At 31.8% G+C, this 18,361-nt stretch overlaps 1 long non-coding RNA gene across 4 annotated transcripts; it reads left to right on the plus strand.

Annotated features, from left to right (window-relative positions):
- Positions 1-859: 859 nt before the first annotated feature.
- LOC114265177 (uncharacterized) lies at positions 860-11,763 on the plus strand. 4 transcript variants are annotated; one of them, XR_014349605.1, is made up of 4 exons: positions 860-979; positions 9,481-10,106; positions 10,212-10,295; positions 11,040-11,763. It is a non-coding gene; the product is annotated as an uncharacterized LOC114265177 (long non-coding RNA). The 4 variants fall into 4 exon arrangements; XR_014349606.1 differs by having other exon boundaries at positions 878-979; positions 9,474-10,106; XR_014349607.1 differs by lacking the exon at positions 860-979 and adding an exon at positions 3,353-3,976.
- The last annotated feature ends 6,598 nt before the right edge of the window (positions 11,764-18,361 follow it).

Below are 18,361 nucleotides of genomic sequence, written 5' to 3' on the forward strand. Positions count from 1 at the left end.
CAATGTGAATATTCACATTGTCAACGGGCCGGGCCAGGCCCGTCCCGGGCTGCGGGTGGGCTTTTGGCCGCCCATGGGCCGCGGCCCAATTTTATACTCTTTATCAATGTGAATGTTAACATGTCAATGTGAATATTCACATTGTTAACGGGCCGGACCGGGCCCGCCCCGGGCCGCTCATGGGCCGCGGGTTGGTTTCGGGCCGCCACGGGACGGGGGCCAATTTTACACTCCTATTAATATGAATTTTAACCTGTCAATGTGAATATTCACATTGTCAACGGGCCGGGCCCGCCCTGGCTCGCGGGAGGGTTTCGGGCCGCCTACGGGCCAATTTACATTTTTACAAATGTGAATTTTAAAATATGAATGTTTACATCATTAAATTGGTAATCGTTGAAAAAATATTTATAAGGGTATCAAAATTAAATATAAGGGCATAAGTGTCCAAGAAAATAGTGTAAATCAAGAAAATGAACTTTATGGAATAAAACTATACATACATGAGACTAAATGGGTTAAAAAATTTCTTCATGGACTTCTTGGGTTAAAACACTTCTAAATTGGACTTATTAATAAAAATCTCTTTAAATATTTTCATAATAAGAAGAGGTATGTCATAACTCATTTAATTAGATTTTACTTATTTTAATACAAATTATTAAAATTACACTAAATATATATATATTTTATTTTTTTAAATTAATAATTTAAAAAGTTATAATATAAAAAATTATATACATACTGTAAGATAAAATATTAAATTATTTTAAAATAATCATAATAATTTTTTTTGTTTTTTGGGTTAGATGTATGAAGTCCCGTCCCGAACGGGTTACTACTAGTATAATAATCATATAAAAGGACTTGTTGGCATTTCTCTGCTTTGGAGCCAAAGCCTCCTTTTTTGAAAAAAAAACTCTCGCGTCGTCTCTCTCTCCCTCTCTCATCGTTTGCGAACTCGCTCTGATACTGAAGGGTAAGTCTCCATCCAAGTGTTCTCTATCTTCGATATCTATGTTCGTTCAGATTTCTGTTTTTTATGCCCAAAAATGTAAATATTTTTTGCTTATCTCTATCTATATAAATGTATAATTATGGATCTTGCGTTGTATGCTGTCAAGTACTGAGAAAATGAGAAATTATGGATCTTTGGTTGTTTCGATTTTCCGATTGTGTCGAGCACTGGAAAAAATGAGAAATTTTCAGTGGTATTTAGTGTTAATCTGGGAGTGTAAAGTTGTTTTTATTCTAACAATTGGAGGTAATTCCAGTTAAGTGGTTCAATTTGGGGAACTTGTTCATCTTCCTCTGATTTGCTTGAACAAGTTTTTTTCTATAGGATTTGGATGTGGTTGATGATTGTCACAATTGTTCCAGATCTTCCCTGCCTGGGTTAATAGATTTTAGGGCAATTTGAGTTGTTTCGTTTGGTTTGATTTTCTGAAAAAATTTTGGGAAATTTTCTCTACAAATAAGTTTTCAAAAATAATCAAACCAAACAAATTTTCTCAAAAAAATTTCTCAAAACTTGTAAACCAAACAAGTTTTCCAAACAAATCTCTCTCTCACACATATCAAATCAATCACTTTTTCCAAAACTCTATCTCAAAATAATTTTCCAAAATATCTTTTAAAAAAAACCAAACCAAACATCTTTTATGGAAAATTTTTTTAGATATTAGATGGAATCGTCTCACTTATTGGCTGAGTGAATTTTAATCATTACAATTTGTCTTTTCTCGTGAAAAAAGTACGCAAGAAAAGTGCCAGTGAATAGTGTACTCAGAACTGTAAATTCTTAGCCCGCTTGTTTTACTGGATATAAAATAGAGGATATAATATGATGTGAGATTTAGTCAGGATATATAATGAATAAGATATAGGTATTGGATAGTATATCTCCAAGTCATGTTTGTTGACTTGATATATAAGATTAGATATATGTTATGCATGTGTATTTTACAAAATATATTGTGGGATATAACAATTAATTTTCAAGATTGCCCTCATAATATTATATTGTATTATATTAAATTAAATTAAATAATATTATATTATATTAAATTCAAAATTTATATTAAATTATATTATATTAAATTAAATTCAATAATATTATATTATATTATATTAAATTAAATTAAATTCAATAATATTTCTATTAAATTAAATTCAATAATTATATTATATTAAATTAAATTAAATTAAATTCAATAATATTATATTATATTAAATTCAAAATTTGTATTAAATTATATTATATTATATTAAATTAAATAATATTATATTATATTATATTATATTAAATTCGATAATATTATATTATATTAAATTCAATAATATTAAATTAAATTCAATAATTATATTATATTAAATTCAAAAAAATATATTAAATTATATTATGTTAGATAGGCAAAAGGGTAAATTGGACTTTTTACATCATATCCCAACAAAGGGGATATGATATAATGGGGGGGGTGGTATTGTATATCCTCCACTTTTGGGGGATATACAATCCCACCGGATATTATATCCCCTTTAAAAAAAAATTACAAACATGGGATATATGGACCCCACCGGATATAATATCCAATCCCAATCTTCATATCCCCCAATCAAACAGGGCCTTAGTATCTAGAAATGATAATTAACTAATGAAAGCGCCAGATTTATGGGTTTGAGAGGCTTTGTGATTGAGTATCAGCTGGAACATTAATATTTTGATTTTGCTTACTTTCTGTTAGCAAGTATTTTAATATTATAATGTGTTTTTGGTTTCCTTCATGTCTTATCCTTTTAAGTCTTCCTAGTCTCTCCATTCTTATCCATCCAAATCTTCCAAGATAAGGTTTGCCAAGACTTATCCATTCAAGTCTTCTCCTAGTCCTCCCAAGACTTATCCATTCCAAGTCTTCCTAGATAAGCTTCCAAGGTCTTGGTCAAGTCTCCTGTTATCTTATCCACCAAGAATCTTGCATATTAAGTTTCCTTTCTATATATATTGAGCTTATCTCCTGTCTTGACATATACGAGTGAAGGAGTTTTTGTTGCTTTGTTATGACTTGTGTGAGATTATCAGGCAAATAAAAAGGGTGTGTGTGATAAAGCTTTGGGTTCAACCAATTGTACAGTATTAGTTAACCATACGACTTAGTCGGGCTGTTGTATCCTGGGGGGGACAAGTCAAGATTTTTTCTGCTACACCGGTGTAAGGCTTTGCCTAATCGTAGATGGCTTGAATCTCCTTAAAGAGAGCGAATTTCCCGCGCCTCAGCCCTTTCAATAATTATTGTAATTTTTATTATTTGTATTTTCTGGTGTTTTATTTGTAATTATCCCCAACAATTTTAAGGAGATTCAAATAGCAAAAAGCCATGGAGCCAGTACTGGAGAAACCCAACGAGAATACCGGCGATATCAACAAGCCCTTCCGGTTCAAGGGAGCCCATTTCAAGAGATGGAAAGGCAAGGTGTTTTTCTACCTGAGTCTCCTCAAGGTGGCTTATATCCTGACGGAGAAAAATCCGAACAAAGTCCTGAGTATAAATGTCGATACTATCTTTTGAACTGTTTTTCAGATCAATTTTATGATTGTTATGATACTACTTATACCACTGCCAAGAAAATTTGAAAAGCCTTGCAGAACAAATATGACATTGAAGAGACAGGTGCTAAAAAATATGCTGCAAGCCGTTTTTTCTGCTATCAGATGATAGATGGAAAATCAGTGGTGGAGCAAGTTCAAGATTTTCAGATGTTAGTAGCTGAAGTTAGATCTGAAGGCATCAAAATTGGAGACAATCTTGTTGTAGCAGGTATTGTTGACAAACTTCCATCATCTTGGAGGGAGTTCTAGAAGTCGATGCGTCACAAGCAAAAAGAGACATCCTTGGAGACTCTAATCACAAGGATTCGGGTGGAAGAGGAAGCACGAGGACAAGATGCGCTTATGACACAAGAGCACTCCACTGCTAAGGTAAATTTAACTTCTGGAAATACTTTACCTAAAGGTCGATTTCATAAAAACAGTCAGTTGAAGCCAGTTAAGAAAATTTGAAAAAATACTGGAAGGCTACAAAATAAAAATTACCCGATGCAAAAGAAATGGAACCAAGAACTGTCTTCACAAGATTTGACAAACGTGACATGTTTTGTGTGTGGCAAAAGTGGGCATATTGTTTGAACTTGCAAATTTCGGAAACAACAGTCTCGACCACAGACTAATGTTACCGAGGAACCATTTGTGGCTATGATCACAGATATTTTTATGGTTCAATCTGTAGAAGGGTGGTGGGCAGACTCTGGTGCCAATAGGCATGTCTGCTATGATAAAGATTGGTTCAAAGATTTCACTCATTTTAATGAGGAGAGGACTGTTATGCTTGGTGACTCCAGTTTAACCAAGGTGCTCGGGTGTGGAGATGTTGAGCTGAATTTTACCTCTGGACGTGTGCTTGTTTTAAAAGATGTGTTGTACACACCGTCCACGAGAAAAAATTTGATGTCAAGTTATTTGCTCAACAAAGCTGGTTTCAAGCAGACTATTGAATCTGACTAATTTGTAATCACTAAAAAAGGCATATTTGTGGGGAAAGGGTATGCCTGTGATGGAATGTTTAAATTAAATGTTGAGAATAAGAAAACACATGTTTCTGTTTACATGCTGTCTTTTATGAATTTTTGGCATACTCGTATGTGTCATATTAATGGGCGATATATGAGAGTCATGAGTAGTTTAGGATTAATTCCCAGACTAACAAATAAGTTTGAGAAATATGAAGTTTGCAGTCAAGCAAAAATAACTAAAAGGCCTCATAAAAGTGTGGTGAGAAATACTGAATTGTTAGATTTAATTCACACTGATTTATGTGAATTTGAAGGAATTTTAACACGTGGTGGAAATAGATATTTTATCACTTTTATTGATGATTTTTCAAAATACACTTATGTATACTTGTTGAAAAATAAAAGTGATGCTTTGAAAAATTTAAAGAATTCCTTCTTGAAGTTGAAAATCAATTTGGTAAAAAGATTAAAAGATATAAAAGTGATAGAGGCCGGGAGTATGAATCTTTTGGATTCAACTCGTTTGCTTAGTCTTTAGGAATAATCCATGAAACTACTCCACCATATTCACCTGCATCTAATGGTGTAGCAGAAAGGAAAAATAGAACTTTAACTGATTTAACAAATGCTATGCTAATTGAAGCAGGTGCTCATTCAAATTTGTGGGGAGAAGCAATTTTAACTGCATGTTATGTTATGAATAGTGTGCCACATAAAAAAACAAAAGTTACACCTTTTGAGTTGTGGAAAGGGCATAAGCCAAATTTGAGATATTTGAGGGTTTGGGGTTGTCTAGCTTTTGTTGGACTTGTGGACCCTAAAAGACCTAAATTAGGTGTGAAAGCTGCCACTTGTGTTTTTCTTGGATATGCAACAAATAGTACAACCTATAGATTTTTTGATATGGAAAACAAAATAATTTTTGAATCAGGTGACGCAATTTTTCATGAAAAAAAATTTCCTTTTAAATCTAAAAATGGTAGGGGTCAAAATTATCAAGAAAATATTTTATCTGAAACTGGTTCTTCTACTCCTCTTTTACAAAACCAAGACACTGTAGTTTTTGAACCTAGAAGGAGTAAAAGAGCCAGATTAGAAAAAGATTTTGGCCCTGATTATCATGTTTTTAATGTGGAGGAAACTCCATTAACTTTACAAGAAGTTTTGGCATCTCCTGACTCTGTTTTTTGGAACGAGGCTGTAAATGATGAGATGGAATCATTATTGTTGGTGATAATTACAAATAAAATACTAGAAAATAAGAATAATAGAAATTACAAAAACTATTGTAAGGGCTGAGGCGCGGGAAATTCGCTCTCTTTAAAGAGATTCAAGTCCTCTGCGGTTAGGCAAAGCCTCACACTGGTGCAGTAGAAAAAACCTTGACTTGTCCCCCCATGATACAACAGCCCGACTAAGTCGTATGGTTAACCAATACTGCACAATTGGTTGAACTCAAAGCTTTATTACATACACCCTTTTTTATTTGCCTGATAATTTCACACAAGTCATAACAAAGCAACAAAAACTCCTTCACTCGTATATGTCAAGACAGGAGATAAGCTCAATATATATAGAAAGGAAACTTAATAGGCAAGGTTCTTGGTGGATAAGATAACAAGAGACTTGACCAAGATCTTAGAAGCTTATCTAGGAAGACTTGGAATGGATAAGTCTTGGGAGGACTAGGAGAAGACTTGAATGGATAAGTCTTGGCAAACCTTATCTTGGAAGATTTGGATGGATAAGAATGGGGAGACTAGGAAGACTTGAAAGGATAAGACATGAAGGAAACCAATAACACATTATAATATTAAAATACCTGCTAACAATTATTATCCAATAAAACTTGGGTATTAGTAGATTTACCACTAGGTTGTAAAACTATTGGCTGTAAATGGGTTTTGAGAAAAAAAACTTAAACCGGATGAAACTATTGATAAATATAAAGCAAGGCTTGTTGCAAAAGGTTTCAAACAACAAGCATATCTTGATTTTTTTGATACATTTTCTCCGGTTACTAGAGTTACATCCATTAGATTATTAATTGCAGTAGCTGCAATTCATGATCTAAAAATTCATCAAATGGATGTTAAAACAGCTTTTTTAAATGGAGACCTGGGTGAAGAAATCTATATGGATCAACCTGAGGGTTTTGTGGAACCCGGTCAAGAAAGCAAAGTGTGCAAGCTAGTTAAATCCCTTTATGGCTTAAAACAGGCCCCTAAACAATGGCATGAAAAATTTGATTCCTGCATGATTGAGAATGGTTATAAAACGAATGAATGTGATAAATGCATTTACTATAAATCTGAAGAGAATTCACATGTCATTATTAACCTCTATGTGGATGATCTATTTATATTTGGCTCTAATTTGCATATCATCGTGAAAACTAAAAATATGCTTAGTAGCCATTTTGATATGAAAGATCTTGGTGAGGCTAATTATATTTTGGGAATGAAAATTACCAAAACCTTTGATGGTATATTTCTTGATCAGTCGCATTATGTTGAGAAAATTTTGAGAAAATATAATTTTTATAACTGCAAGCATGTTCTTACTCCTTTTGATCCTCATGTGCGTTTATTTCCTATTGAAAATGATGAGGATGTAATTAATCAAAAGGAATATGCTAGTATGATTGGTAGCTTGCGTTATGCGACTGACTGTACTAGACCTGACATTGCATATGCAGTTGGAGTACTTAGCAGGTTTACTAGCAAGCCTGACAGTGATCACTGGCTAGCCATTGAGCGGATTATGAAATATTTATCTGGTACCACAAAATATGGATTGTTTTATAATAAGTATCCTGCAGTACTTGAAGGTTACAGCGATGCTGATTGGAATACCTTGTCAGGTGATTCATTATCAACCACTAGTTACTTATTTACATTGGGAGCTGGTGCTATAAGTTGTAAATCGAAAAAACAAACCATTATTGCTAATTCAACAATGGAGGCTGAGCTTATTGCTTTAGCTACAGCTAGTGAAGAAGCAAATTGGTTAAGAGATTTGTTAAATGAAATCTCTTGTTGGGAAAAACTGATTCCACCTATATTGATTCATTGTGATAGCACCGCAGCAATTGGTCGAGTTAATAACCGTTATTATAACGGTAAATTCAGACCTATCAGAAGAAAACACAGCACTGTGAGATCTTATATGAATAATGGCATCATAAATGTGAATTATATTAAATCTGGTGATAATCTTGCAGATCCATTAACTAAGGTCTTAGCAAGAGATAGAGTCTGGAATATATCGAGGGGGATGGGGTTGAAGCCCATTGAATATAGCAGGAGCTATGTATGAGGATACTCAACCCAGGGACCAAAGATCCTGTAACTGGGTTCAATGAGAAAAACGATCATATGATGGCCGTGAGAAATGCACTAAATTATTTTTTACCCATCCCTATGATGTAAGTGCATTCATCCTGTAACGTTGTAGAGGTTGAGTTATTAAAAAACTCTTAATGAATTTCTGTAGCTCTTATTGAGTGAGGTGTCATAGTTACAGGAGCACCCTTGACAAAATTCACCTATGTGAATGTGGTAGTGGGGCCGCTACCAATGAGATTTGGGCTAATCTTCAAACACACTCATGAATCCTTGGATCGCACAAGGCCGTAATGTGCTAACTTTTAAAGCTTTTGTGAACACCTGGAATATTATGTGTGTGCAATAATTATTTATTTTCCTTAAGTAGTCATAGTTCAATGCTGAGCATACTATTGGCTCTGGAGTAGATATTATTCTTTCACTAATGGAGGTTCAATGCAGAGCACACTTATCATGATGCATAATATCCTTATTTGCCTAATAATCTCAGTTTTTGTTACTTATAAAATTAAAATAGGTGGGGGAATGTTAGCAGGTATTTTAATATTATAATGTGTTATTGGTTTCCTTCATGTCTTATCCTTTCAAGTCTTCCTAGTCTCTCCATTCTTATCCATCCAAATCTTCCAAGATAAGGTTTGCCAAGACTTATCCATTCAAGTCTTCTCCTAGTCCTCCAAGACTTATCCATTCCAAGTCTTCCTAGATAAGCTTCCAAGGTCTTGGTCAAGTCTCTTGTTATCTTATCCACCAAGAACCTTGCCTATTAAGTTTTCTTTTTATATATATTGAGCTTATCTCCTGTCTTGACATATACGAGTGAAGGAGTTTTTATTGCTTTGTTATGACTTGTGTGAGATTATCAGGCAAATAAAAAGGGTGTGTGTGATAAAGTTTTGGGTTCAATCAATTGTGCAGTATTGGTTAACCATACGACTTAGTTGGGCTGTTGTATCCTGGGGGGACAAGTCAAGATTTTTCTGCTGCACCGGTGTGAGGCTTTGCCTAACCGCAGAGGGCTTGAATCTCCTTAAAGAGAGCGAATTTTCCGCGCCTCAGCCCTTTCAATAATTATTGTAATTTTTATTATTTGTATTTTCTGGTGTTTTATTTGTAATTATCCCCAACAATTTCTATATTCTGAGCCATATTTTTATGTTGCATTTTTGGTTTATTGGCACATCTTGAGGATGTATATTTATGGACACAGGCTACAATGACCAGTATCTAGTAAAACCTGTATGTGTATTTACGTTACTTACGTGTCTCTGACATTTGTTTTGGGAGACACTTTGGTTGCATGAGCGGGTTTGTTGATTTTATCTTATGGCTTGTGCTTGTGATTGTGCTTTTGCCTCTGCTTGTGCTTGTGTCTCTGACATTTGTTTTGGGAGACACTTTGGTTGCATGAGCGGGTTTGTTGATTTTATCTTATGGCTTGTGCTTGTGATTGTGCTTTTGCCTCTGCTTGTGCTTGTGCTTTTGCCTCTACTTGAAGGCCTTTGCAATTTTCTCTAAGTTGAGTTAGAAATATTTGTTCCATAATGCTTAATTCTGAAGTAAACAGCAAAGTGACGGGCAACAGTGGGGCTGGCATGCCTTCTGACCATAAACAGTCACCGCTACTAAGAAAGATAGCACTGAGAGATGTCCAGAATGATAATAGAAGTTTGATATGTAATCATCCAGGAAATTCCCCCATTCTGGGTGGAAAATCCATCACAGATGCAATCAAGGTTTCTGGAACTAAGAGACTCACACCTGAGTGCCCTTTAAGCCCCCCTTTTGGCCCTTCCTCGAGCAAAAATGGTGTAAAAGATCATTTCATGAATGCCTGAAGAAAGTTTGATTCAGAGCCAGGCAAAAAAATTCAGGACAGTACGGACAAAAGTGCTGATAACCTTCAGTCGAGCTCAAAGCATTCTTGCCACAAGCAACAGGAATTACCTCGACAGCAGACTCAGATGAGGGAGAGCAATTTGTTTTGTTCTCCTGTAGTTAGACGAAATCATATGGCTTCAATGATGAACTTTACGTGTGGTGGATCTCTAGTTCCCATTAAGGTCAACTCAGAGGTCTGTCATTCAACTGATTCTAAGGCTACCAATGATCAACAAAAAACAGAACGGTTTATTCATTTGCAGAAGGTCTTGAAGCAGTGCGACGAGTCTAATCAGAGGGATTATATCCAGAGTAATTCCTTGCCTAATTTTAGAGATAGTTAATAATATTTCTATGTTTTGCCTTATATTATTTTGACACTTCAATCTTACTGGTTGTTCTCCATGACCTTGTTAGTGCTTCTAAATTTGTAGCCGGCTGAACTTAGCAGACACGCAGTTGGGTTGGAGAAAAAAGCAATACAGCTAACGGTGGAAGAAGGTAAGAAGTTGTCGCCTGTTCTTACGTTTGTTGCCTTCTCTTCATGAATAAATTTATCAGTTTTTCAATAATAGACTTCTTCTAGGAAAGGGATGTTCCTGAGTGGTTTGAAATATTTTTATGTTTCTAAGGTGTAAAATTTGATAAATAATTAAAGCTGTGAACAGCATTCAATGGCTTTGCCTCCTATCAGTTGTTCCAAGTAGAAGAAACTCAAATGTGAGATAAATATTTGTTGCTAAGCTATTGATTGATAGGGAAGAAAGGTCTCAAGATCCCAAAGGAGTGATAGAATCAAAACGTCCAAGTTAGTGTTGATACTTCTTCATAGCATAGAAATTAGGCTCTTTTGGACTGTTCTGGAACAACAGTGTACTTTATTGGTGGCTGAACATTTCTTTTCAAATTCATCCATATTTAGTTTTTCTTCTCAAGAGCAACGTGTTCATAAATCTATGCTAGGATTGGAGAGTTTTACTCTAAAGGCAAGTTACACATAATGACAAATTAGTGTAAATCAGTTTACAAGTTAGGCAAAATTGTTTGCTAAGGCTAGTTCTCTTGTCACTGTTCAAAACTGTAGTTGTCATTTATTCTTTTATTGGGCTTTTTTTCTTCCACGTCATCTATTTCATGAAATTGAAATGATTTACTGTTTTAATTAGTTTTGGCAACCAACGGTAATGAGATAATGGAAAGCTATTGTCATTAAGTTTTGTTTTTATTTTTTCCGCTCTATTGCAGGGAAACAGATGCAACGGATGAAGGCTCTAAATATATTGGGGAAATCTGGCCCAATGAACAACCCATTGCTGACAACTCAACAACCGCAATCTAAGAAATGAAAATTCACAGTCGCAATCTGTTGCCAATTGGTGATTAACAATGAAACGAGTGATCAGGTTTGCCTCATCTACTTCACAGGGATGAAGTTTGATGTTGATTCCATTTCCTTTTTGGACATCAGTAACTCCAACCCATTTGGCTGCTTGACAAGTGTTTCTGTTGGCTTTCCTTTGGAGAAAATTATTTCCAAAGCTAATAAAAATCACAGAACACATTTAGAAGTTGTTTGGGATGATCTAAGTAAGGATATTTTTTAACTTTTTATGAAATATGGATTGGGTTTGAAGTGATGTGGTAGAAATGTGATATGACTTAAATAAGAGGATATGACTTAAATCGGATAGTGATTTTTTGATTTTTTGATTTTTTTAGAGAATGTCAAACCTAGCCTTAATTTATCTTGAGACGCTGGGGGAGGTGCCTAGTCTTGTCGGCACCCATAGGTTGTTGCTCTTCAGATGACAATATGCTGCTCATTATTTTTTAATTACTCTTCGTCAAATGCAGCATGTTCTACAGATTCAAATGAATTAATGTTGTAACATTTTTGTTTTAATTTAACTCTGCTTTCCTAATGTTCCAAATTTTATGATTATGAAATGTATTATATCTTTTTACTTTATTACACGCTTCTAATTATAGGATTGTGTTGTGTATTTTGTATGAATTAGCATTCGCCATGAATGGTACAGGTTTTGTAAAGGAATTAACATCACATTGGAATATTCCTCGTTGAAGATCCTTATATGGGATTTCTCATCATTGCCAGGTAAATTTTTTATCCTTTCCGTAATCAACAATTGGGAAGAACTAAAATAGGCAATGATGGCATGGTTAACACTGAAAATGATTGTTGTTGCCACTTCTTGTGATGATGGCACGGTTAGTCTAATGCTAGAAATGACAATCACGAGCAGTATTGTTAGAATGGTACAATATGTATCGTTTGGTGACCTGAATCATGCGATTCAACTCATATTGCACAATTAATTAATTTTTACGTTATTCTTCACCTTTGATTCCATTAACAATTTTTTCCACTATCAATTTGGCCAATACTCATTTCACTATCATGAATTGGGTCCCGTAAAGTCCGGAGTCCCAAATATAAATAAGAAAAATACTTTAGAGCTCTAATTATTGAGTTCTAAAGCTAGCTCTAATGAGTTAGCAATGGACCCCACCCACTGTAATGTGATGTTCTGGTCTTGGATTTTTTTAATATTTCCAACGAGATATCATATATCTTTTGTTATTTGAATTTTTTTTTTCTTATGTGTTGGAATATTTGAAATTTTAATGAATTTATATTAACTTTATTGAATCAATTTCTAAGTTTTTTTAAAGATAATTTTTCATGTCATTAGTTATATGATTTAGTAGCTTATTCTTTGCAATGTATTTATATATTATATAAAAAAATTATTTATATTTATATAATATGTGAGATAAATATGATTTAATGAGACATTTTGGTCATGTTTGGTTTGTATTTGTAAAATAATTTTCTATAAGATTTGAAAGCTTGTTTGATTGTATATTTTGAAAATAATTTTGAAAGTTTGGAGTTTGAGATTTTTTTTTTTTTTGTAGTTGAATAAATGGGTGTGAGAGAAAAAATAATTGATAAATGTGTAGAATGTGAGAGGAGAGATGAGAGAAAAAGTGATTAATTGATTTATGATAGAGAAAAAAGTGATTTTGAATTTTTTTATTTCAAAATTTGTCTCTCGCGAGACAAATCAAACATGATCTTTAGATTATGTTTGTTTGGCTTTTTGAGAAGAATGATTGGATTAATAGTCTATGAGACCCACCTAAAGAGTTTTTGGTTGGACTAGTAATCCTTCCATGTGGTAGGACTAAGAAAACCATGGTAAGATTGAGATTAGAAATTGAGTGAGGGGATTAGTGATATTTCAAATGATTTTTAAGCAAAAATTATGGCTCTGTTTGGTAGAGCGTTGCAAACTTAATTCTACCCTTACATTTGAGTGTGGTGTTTGGTGTGCTTTTTCAAAAATTGATTTCACACTAACTTCTGAAAACACGTCTACCTGATCATCCTCCTGAATGTCTTTTTGGATGTCTGGCCAGTTGTTCGGGTGATTGACCGGAATAGTATTCGTCTTTTTTTTTTGCATATGTTATTTTTATATTTTAAATAAATAATATTTTTTCAGCAATTTTTTGAATTTGTTTTATGAGTTTTGAATAGAATTTTGAATTGTGTGTTTGGTTATGTGTTATAAGTTTTTGAATCAAATATTATGTGTCACATCAAATCATTTCAAACTATAATTCCAAAACTCACAAATTCAAAATACAACTCCATTATCAAATTATAATTTCAAAACTCACAAACTCAAAATACAACTCTATTATCAAATTATAATTTTAAAACTCTACAAAACGTTACTTATATTTTTTAGAATAAAAAAATAATTATAATATTAAAAAAATATTAATTTTATATATTAATACTATCTATATTACTAATCTGCTAGTGTACAAATAAATACTCTTTATCCTCTATTTCTAATCTAATACAATCACATTAATAATTTTTTCACTCAATTCTACTATACTGTTAATCTCCTCCATCCTATGAAGTCAAATAAACATGGCCTTGGCGATTTGACGACAATAAAGTTATTGGACCTAGTATTAGGATCACCAGGCCACAAGTAGCAGTCTGCAACCCTTGGGCCTAGCCCGGCCCACTTTTGAAAGGAAGATCCAAGAATGACTTTGTAAAGTGGACTTTCTTGGCGCAACTTCTTGTGATTAAGGTCCGTGTGGGTTTTTTATTTTTTTTTTTATGAAAAATGAGTGGGAACACTAATTAGTGCTACCACTAATGATACTAATGATGTGGCAGTGAGTGAGACCCACTACCACAATATTTTTGTGAGTTGTTTTTTTTTTTTTTTTAAAAGAAAGTGGGTGCCAACTCATTAGTAGTGCTTTAGAGCACTACTTTTAGTGGGATGTAGCCTTGCTGTTTTTTTATAGCTAAAATATCAAAACACACAATCACATCACTCTTTTTATTTTTTAACATATTTTTTTTATAAAAATTAAAAAAAATTAAAATAATCACATTTCAAATTTAAATTAAATTTTACTGTATAGACATAATAATATTTTAAACAAAACTCAAATTTAAATTTAGGCATCGAGTTTGGTTAATGAAAGTAGATCTATCTATTGGTGTGGGGGTAGATAGGGCTGAGTAAGGAATCTATAAAATTATTAATTTGATTCGGTTCAGTCTAATTTGATTATAAGATTTATTATATTTTTTTCAAATCTCATAAAAGGTCAATGTAATTTACCTTTTTTAATTTATTTATTGTGGATAAATTACAAAAAAAAATTATACGGTTTGTTTTTTTGTAACAAAATAAACCGTGGGAGAGAGTATGGGAGAGAGACACATATAAAGAAAAAAATATACAAAATTGTTGTAGAGTTTTTAGGATTTGAGGACTTTTTGACCATTTATCTCGAATTTTTTTTCTTATCCATTTAAAATTTGAGGTCCTAGAGACTTTAATTATGGGAAGTAGCTCCCCTCAATATTACAACTTTTCCATATTCCCTCCAGACTTTTATAATGGTGATTTAAATCGTTCATCTCTTAAGTCTTGAAAAAAATAATAATCGAACAATGATAAGCACACTAACTAATCATATTTTATTTTATGAAATGGATGGTATCTAAGAATTTAAATTAAAAAGGGTAAATTATACTTTGCTGCATTTATATTTGGTCATTTTTTCACTTTGACCCTTTAAGTTTGTTTTTTCTCACTTAGCCTTTTATGTTTTAAGTTTTTCTCAATTTATTTCTAAAGCTAACTTGTGTTCAAAATTAGATAGAAAATGACACATTGACAGTCATGTTGCCTAAAAATATTTTATTATGTATAACTCATACATTTTACATAATCTCAAAATTCAATATAATAATATATTTTTTACGTTATGTAATAGTTGTGATGTTTTATTTTATGTCTAATTTTGAACCAAAGTTAGCTTTAGGAGTAAACTGACAAAAAAAAAAAAAAAAAAAAAACACTTGAAGGACTAAAGTAAAAAAATAATCAAATATAAAGGAACAAAGTGTAATTTATCCAATTAAAAACTATCTATTTTATAAAATAAAAGTTTTTGTCAACAAGTATCTAGAATATTAAATAAATATTTATTTCTTCTACTGTTATAGAAAGTAGAAAAAATAATAAATGTATAGAATTAAAGATTATTATTTTTTAATATATATAATTTTTTCTCTGGACTTTTTCATCTCCCACACGCATTAAAAGTTACTCTTTTGACATTTCATATTATTTTTTCACAAATTAACGAAATGCAACAATAACTATCTCCTAATTGAGGGCAAATTACACTAATAGTCCCTATAGTTTGAGGCTTGTATCGCTTTGATTTCTGACCTTTTAATTATGATACATTTGATCTTGAATTTTGAATCGTGTTCCAAATAAGGACAATTAAAGATATTATTGCTCCATTTGAAGGGCAAAGTTGCCATATAACTTATTTTGTATTGGTTAACTTACATATTGTTTGAAATATAATTGTTTTGTTTTTTGATGAATAATGTTATAATTTTTTTAGTTATTAAGTTCTGTTTGATTTGGTTTTCAGAATCCTTTTTTAGAATTTTTTTTAAGAAGCTAAAAATTAAATTGGTGAAAAAAAATTAATAACACATTATATTTTTTTTTTATAATTTTATCTTTTGGGAGGGTAGAAATAATTTTTTAAAATATTTTTTTTTAATTTTATTTTAGTTAAATTAGTTTTTATTTTTTTAAAAATCAAATATGGCGACAATTTTGATATCATTATTAAACTAATCCATTAAATTAAAAAAAATTCAAAACTAAAAATATTTCATATATTAAACATATCAATTATACATTAAAAGCCTAATAATCATCCATTACATGATAACAATTCAAAAATATATGTTAACAATAAATACAATCATCAATTACATGATAATTATCCAAAAATATCAACAAAACAATCACCCATTACATGATTATCATCCAAATACATACTAAAAATTAATTTGGTAAAAAATAAAAATATAAAAGATTTATCATTTTTATATAATTTTATCTTTGGTGAGTATAAATAATTTTTAAAAATTTAAAAATAATTTTTTGACTTTTATTTTTATCAAACTAATTTATATTTTATCAAATTGAAGACTTTGTCCTTGAAAATTGAGCAACAATGTCTCCAATTATCCTTATCTAAAACGAGATTCAAAATTTAAGATCAAATATATCACAATTAAAATGTCTGAGATTAAAATGACACAAATTTCAAATTACTAAATCCGTTAGTGTAATTCGCCATTTAATTGATATAAACAAAATAATAGTTCTAGATAATGAAACTCTATGATGAGCTCATTTGGTGAAATTTATAAATAAAAAGATTATATTTCTTTGACAATTATTAGCTTAAGATTTTTATAATTTAGTTATAAATTTACTTGGTATAATTTTAAAATATGTAAAACAATTGGACTTATTTGGTTAAATAAATTGTCACATAATTTTTCATTGTATAAATATTCAAAAGTCTTGTCCATATGGCTCAATAAGCTATTAATTAAAAAAATGTAAACTTTTTTAAAAAAAATATAGGAAAATATCAAAAAGGTATTTTGGTCAAATTATATATATAAAAAAATATGCTTTAATATTATACATTTATTGTTTTTCCTACCTTTTATAATAGTGGAGAAAGTTAATACTAGGGGTGGGCAACGGTTTATCCGAACCGCTCAAACCGCCCAATCCGCCCAACCCGCATATAAATGGGCGGTTTCGCAAACATAATGCGGGCGGATGCGGTTTGAAATATGACAAATTTGCGGGTTGCGGGCGGGTCGCGGTTTAAATCCGCAACCCGCAAAAACCGCCCGCACTTTAATTATTATTATTATTATTGTTATTATTATTATTTTTTATATACTAACTTTGTAACTTTTACAGGAGCACCATTATATTCTCTACGACACTAGGATCCTTATTTTTAAGTATTTCTCAACTTTCTTAATGCCGTAGAATTATCAAGTCCTAAACTTGGTTTCTTATATGATTTTTATTGGTGATTCATCCACTTTTTCCTAATAAAATTTTCCTTCTAATGGTCAATGGAACTTATAGTTTGATTATTGATTACTGAACTGACAATTCTAATTGAGTACAACCTTTAATGCATTGATATACATTTTTTTCATGGCAAAAATGCTAGTGTAGGGTCTCTTTGTTTTGGGTACTTTCATTTAATGCATTGATATTCAATTTTTATTCATAAACTCATCAAAAAATTGTTATCACAAATATATAAAATGAATCTGATGCCTAAATTCGTTGGGAAAAAAAAACTTGAAAATTAATTTTTAAAGAAAAAAGTGTAAACCGCAAACCGCCCGCAACCGCCCGCACATTTGCAAACCCTATCCGCACAAACCGCAAACCGCAAACCGCACTGCGGGCGGTTGCGGGTTGACTTTTTCCCAAACCGCATAAATGTGGGCGGGTCAAAACTGAACCACAAACCGCACAAAACCGATCCGCGAACACCCCTAGTTAATACTCATTTAATACATTCTGAACAAATGCCTTGTTAACAAAACCTTAAAAGAAAATACGATAAATTAATATATTTCTCGATGTCTGATCAAATTAATTTTTTACATATATTTTTCTCTACAAAAGTAACAAGATGAACGATTTGAATCACATTCGTTGCCTACATAGAGCTCACAAAGTGAAATTTCAGGATGTAGTCTTGAGGCCCCCTTAACAAGTGCCTTGTAATCTTTCAATGTTTTATCAAACTCTTATAGAAATATGTAGAGATTTATCTCTAATTTTTTAAAAAAACTATTAAAAGTAGAAAAATACGAATTAGTAATTAAAAAATTATTTTTGAAAACTCTAAAACTTTTTGTGAATCACTTTGGTTGGTTTTGTTTTTAAAGTTCAAATTTTTATTAAAAAAATTTAAAACTAAATTTGTAAAAAAAAAAAACAACATTTTTGCCATTAATTTTGTCAAATCACCAATAGAGTAAGGAAAATGGGTCACTGCTGTGCTACAAGTATAGTAGTGACTGTGGTGCCTTTATTTGAGGTGTGTTATGACCTTATTTTTATAATTCAAAC

This window comes from Camellia sinensis, chromosome 13 (assembly GCF_055761805.1).
Source record: "Camellia sinensis isolate YWXY chromosome 13, ASM5576180v1, whole genome shotgun sequence".
NCBI classification, from domain to species: Eukaryota; Viridiplantae; Streptophyta; class Magnoliopsida; order Ericales; family Theaceae; genus Camellia; species Camellia sinensis.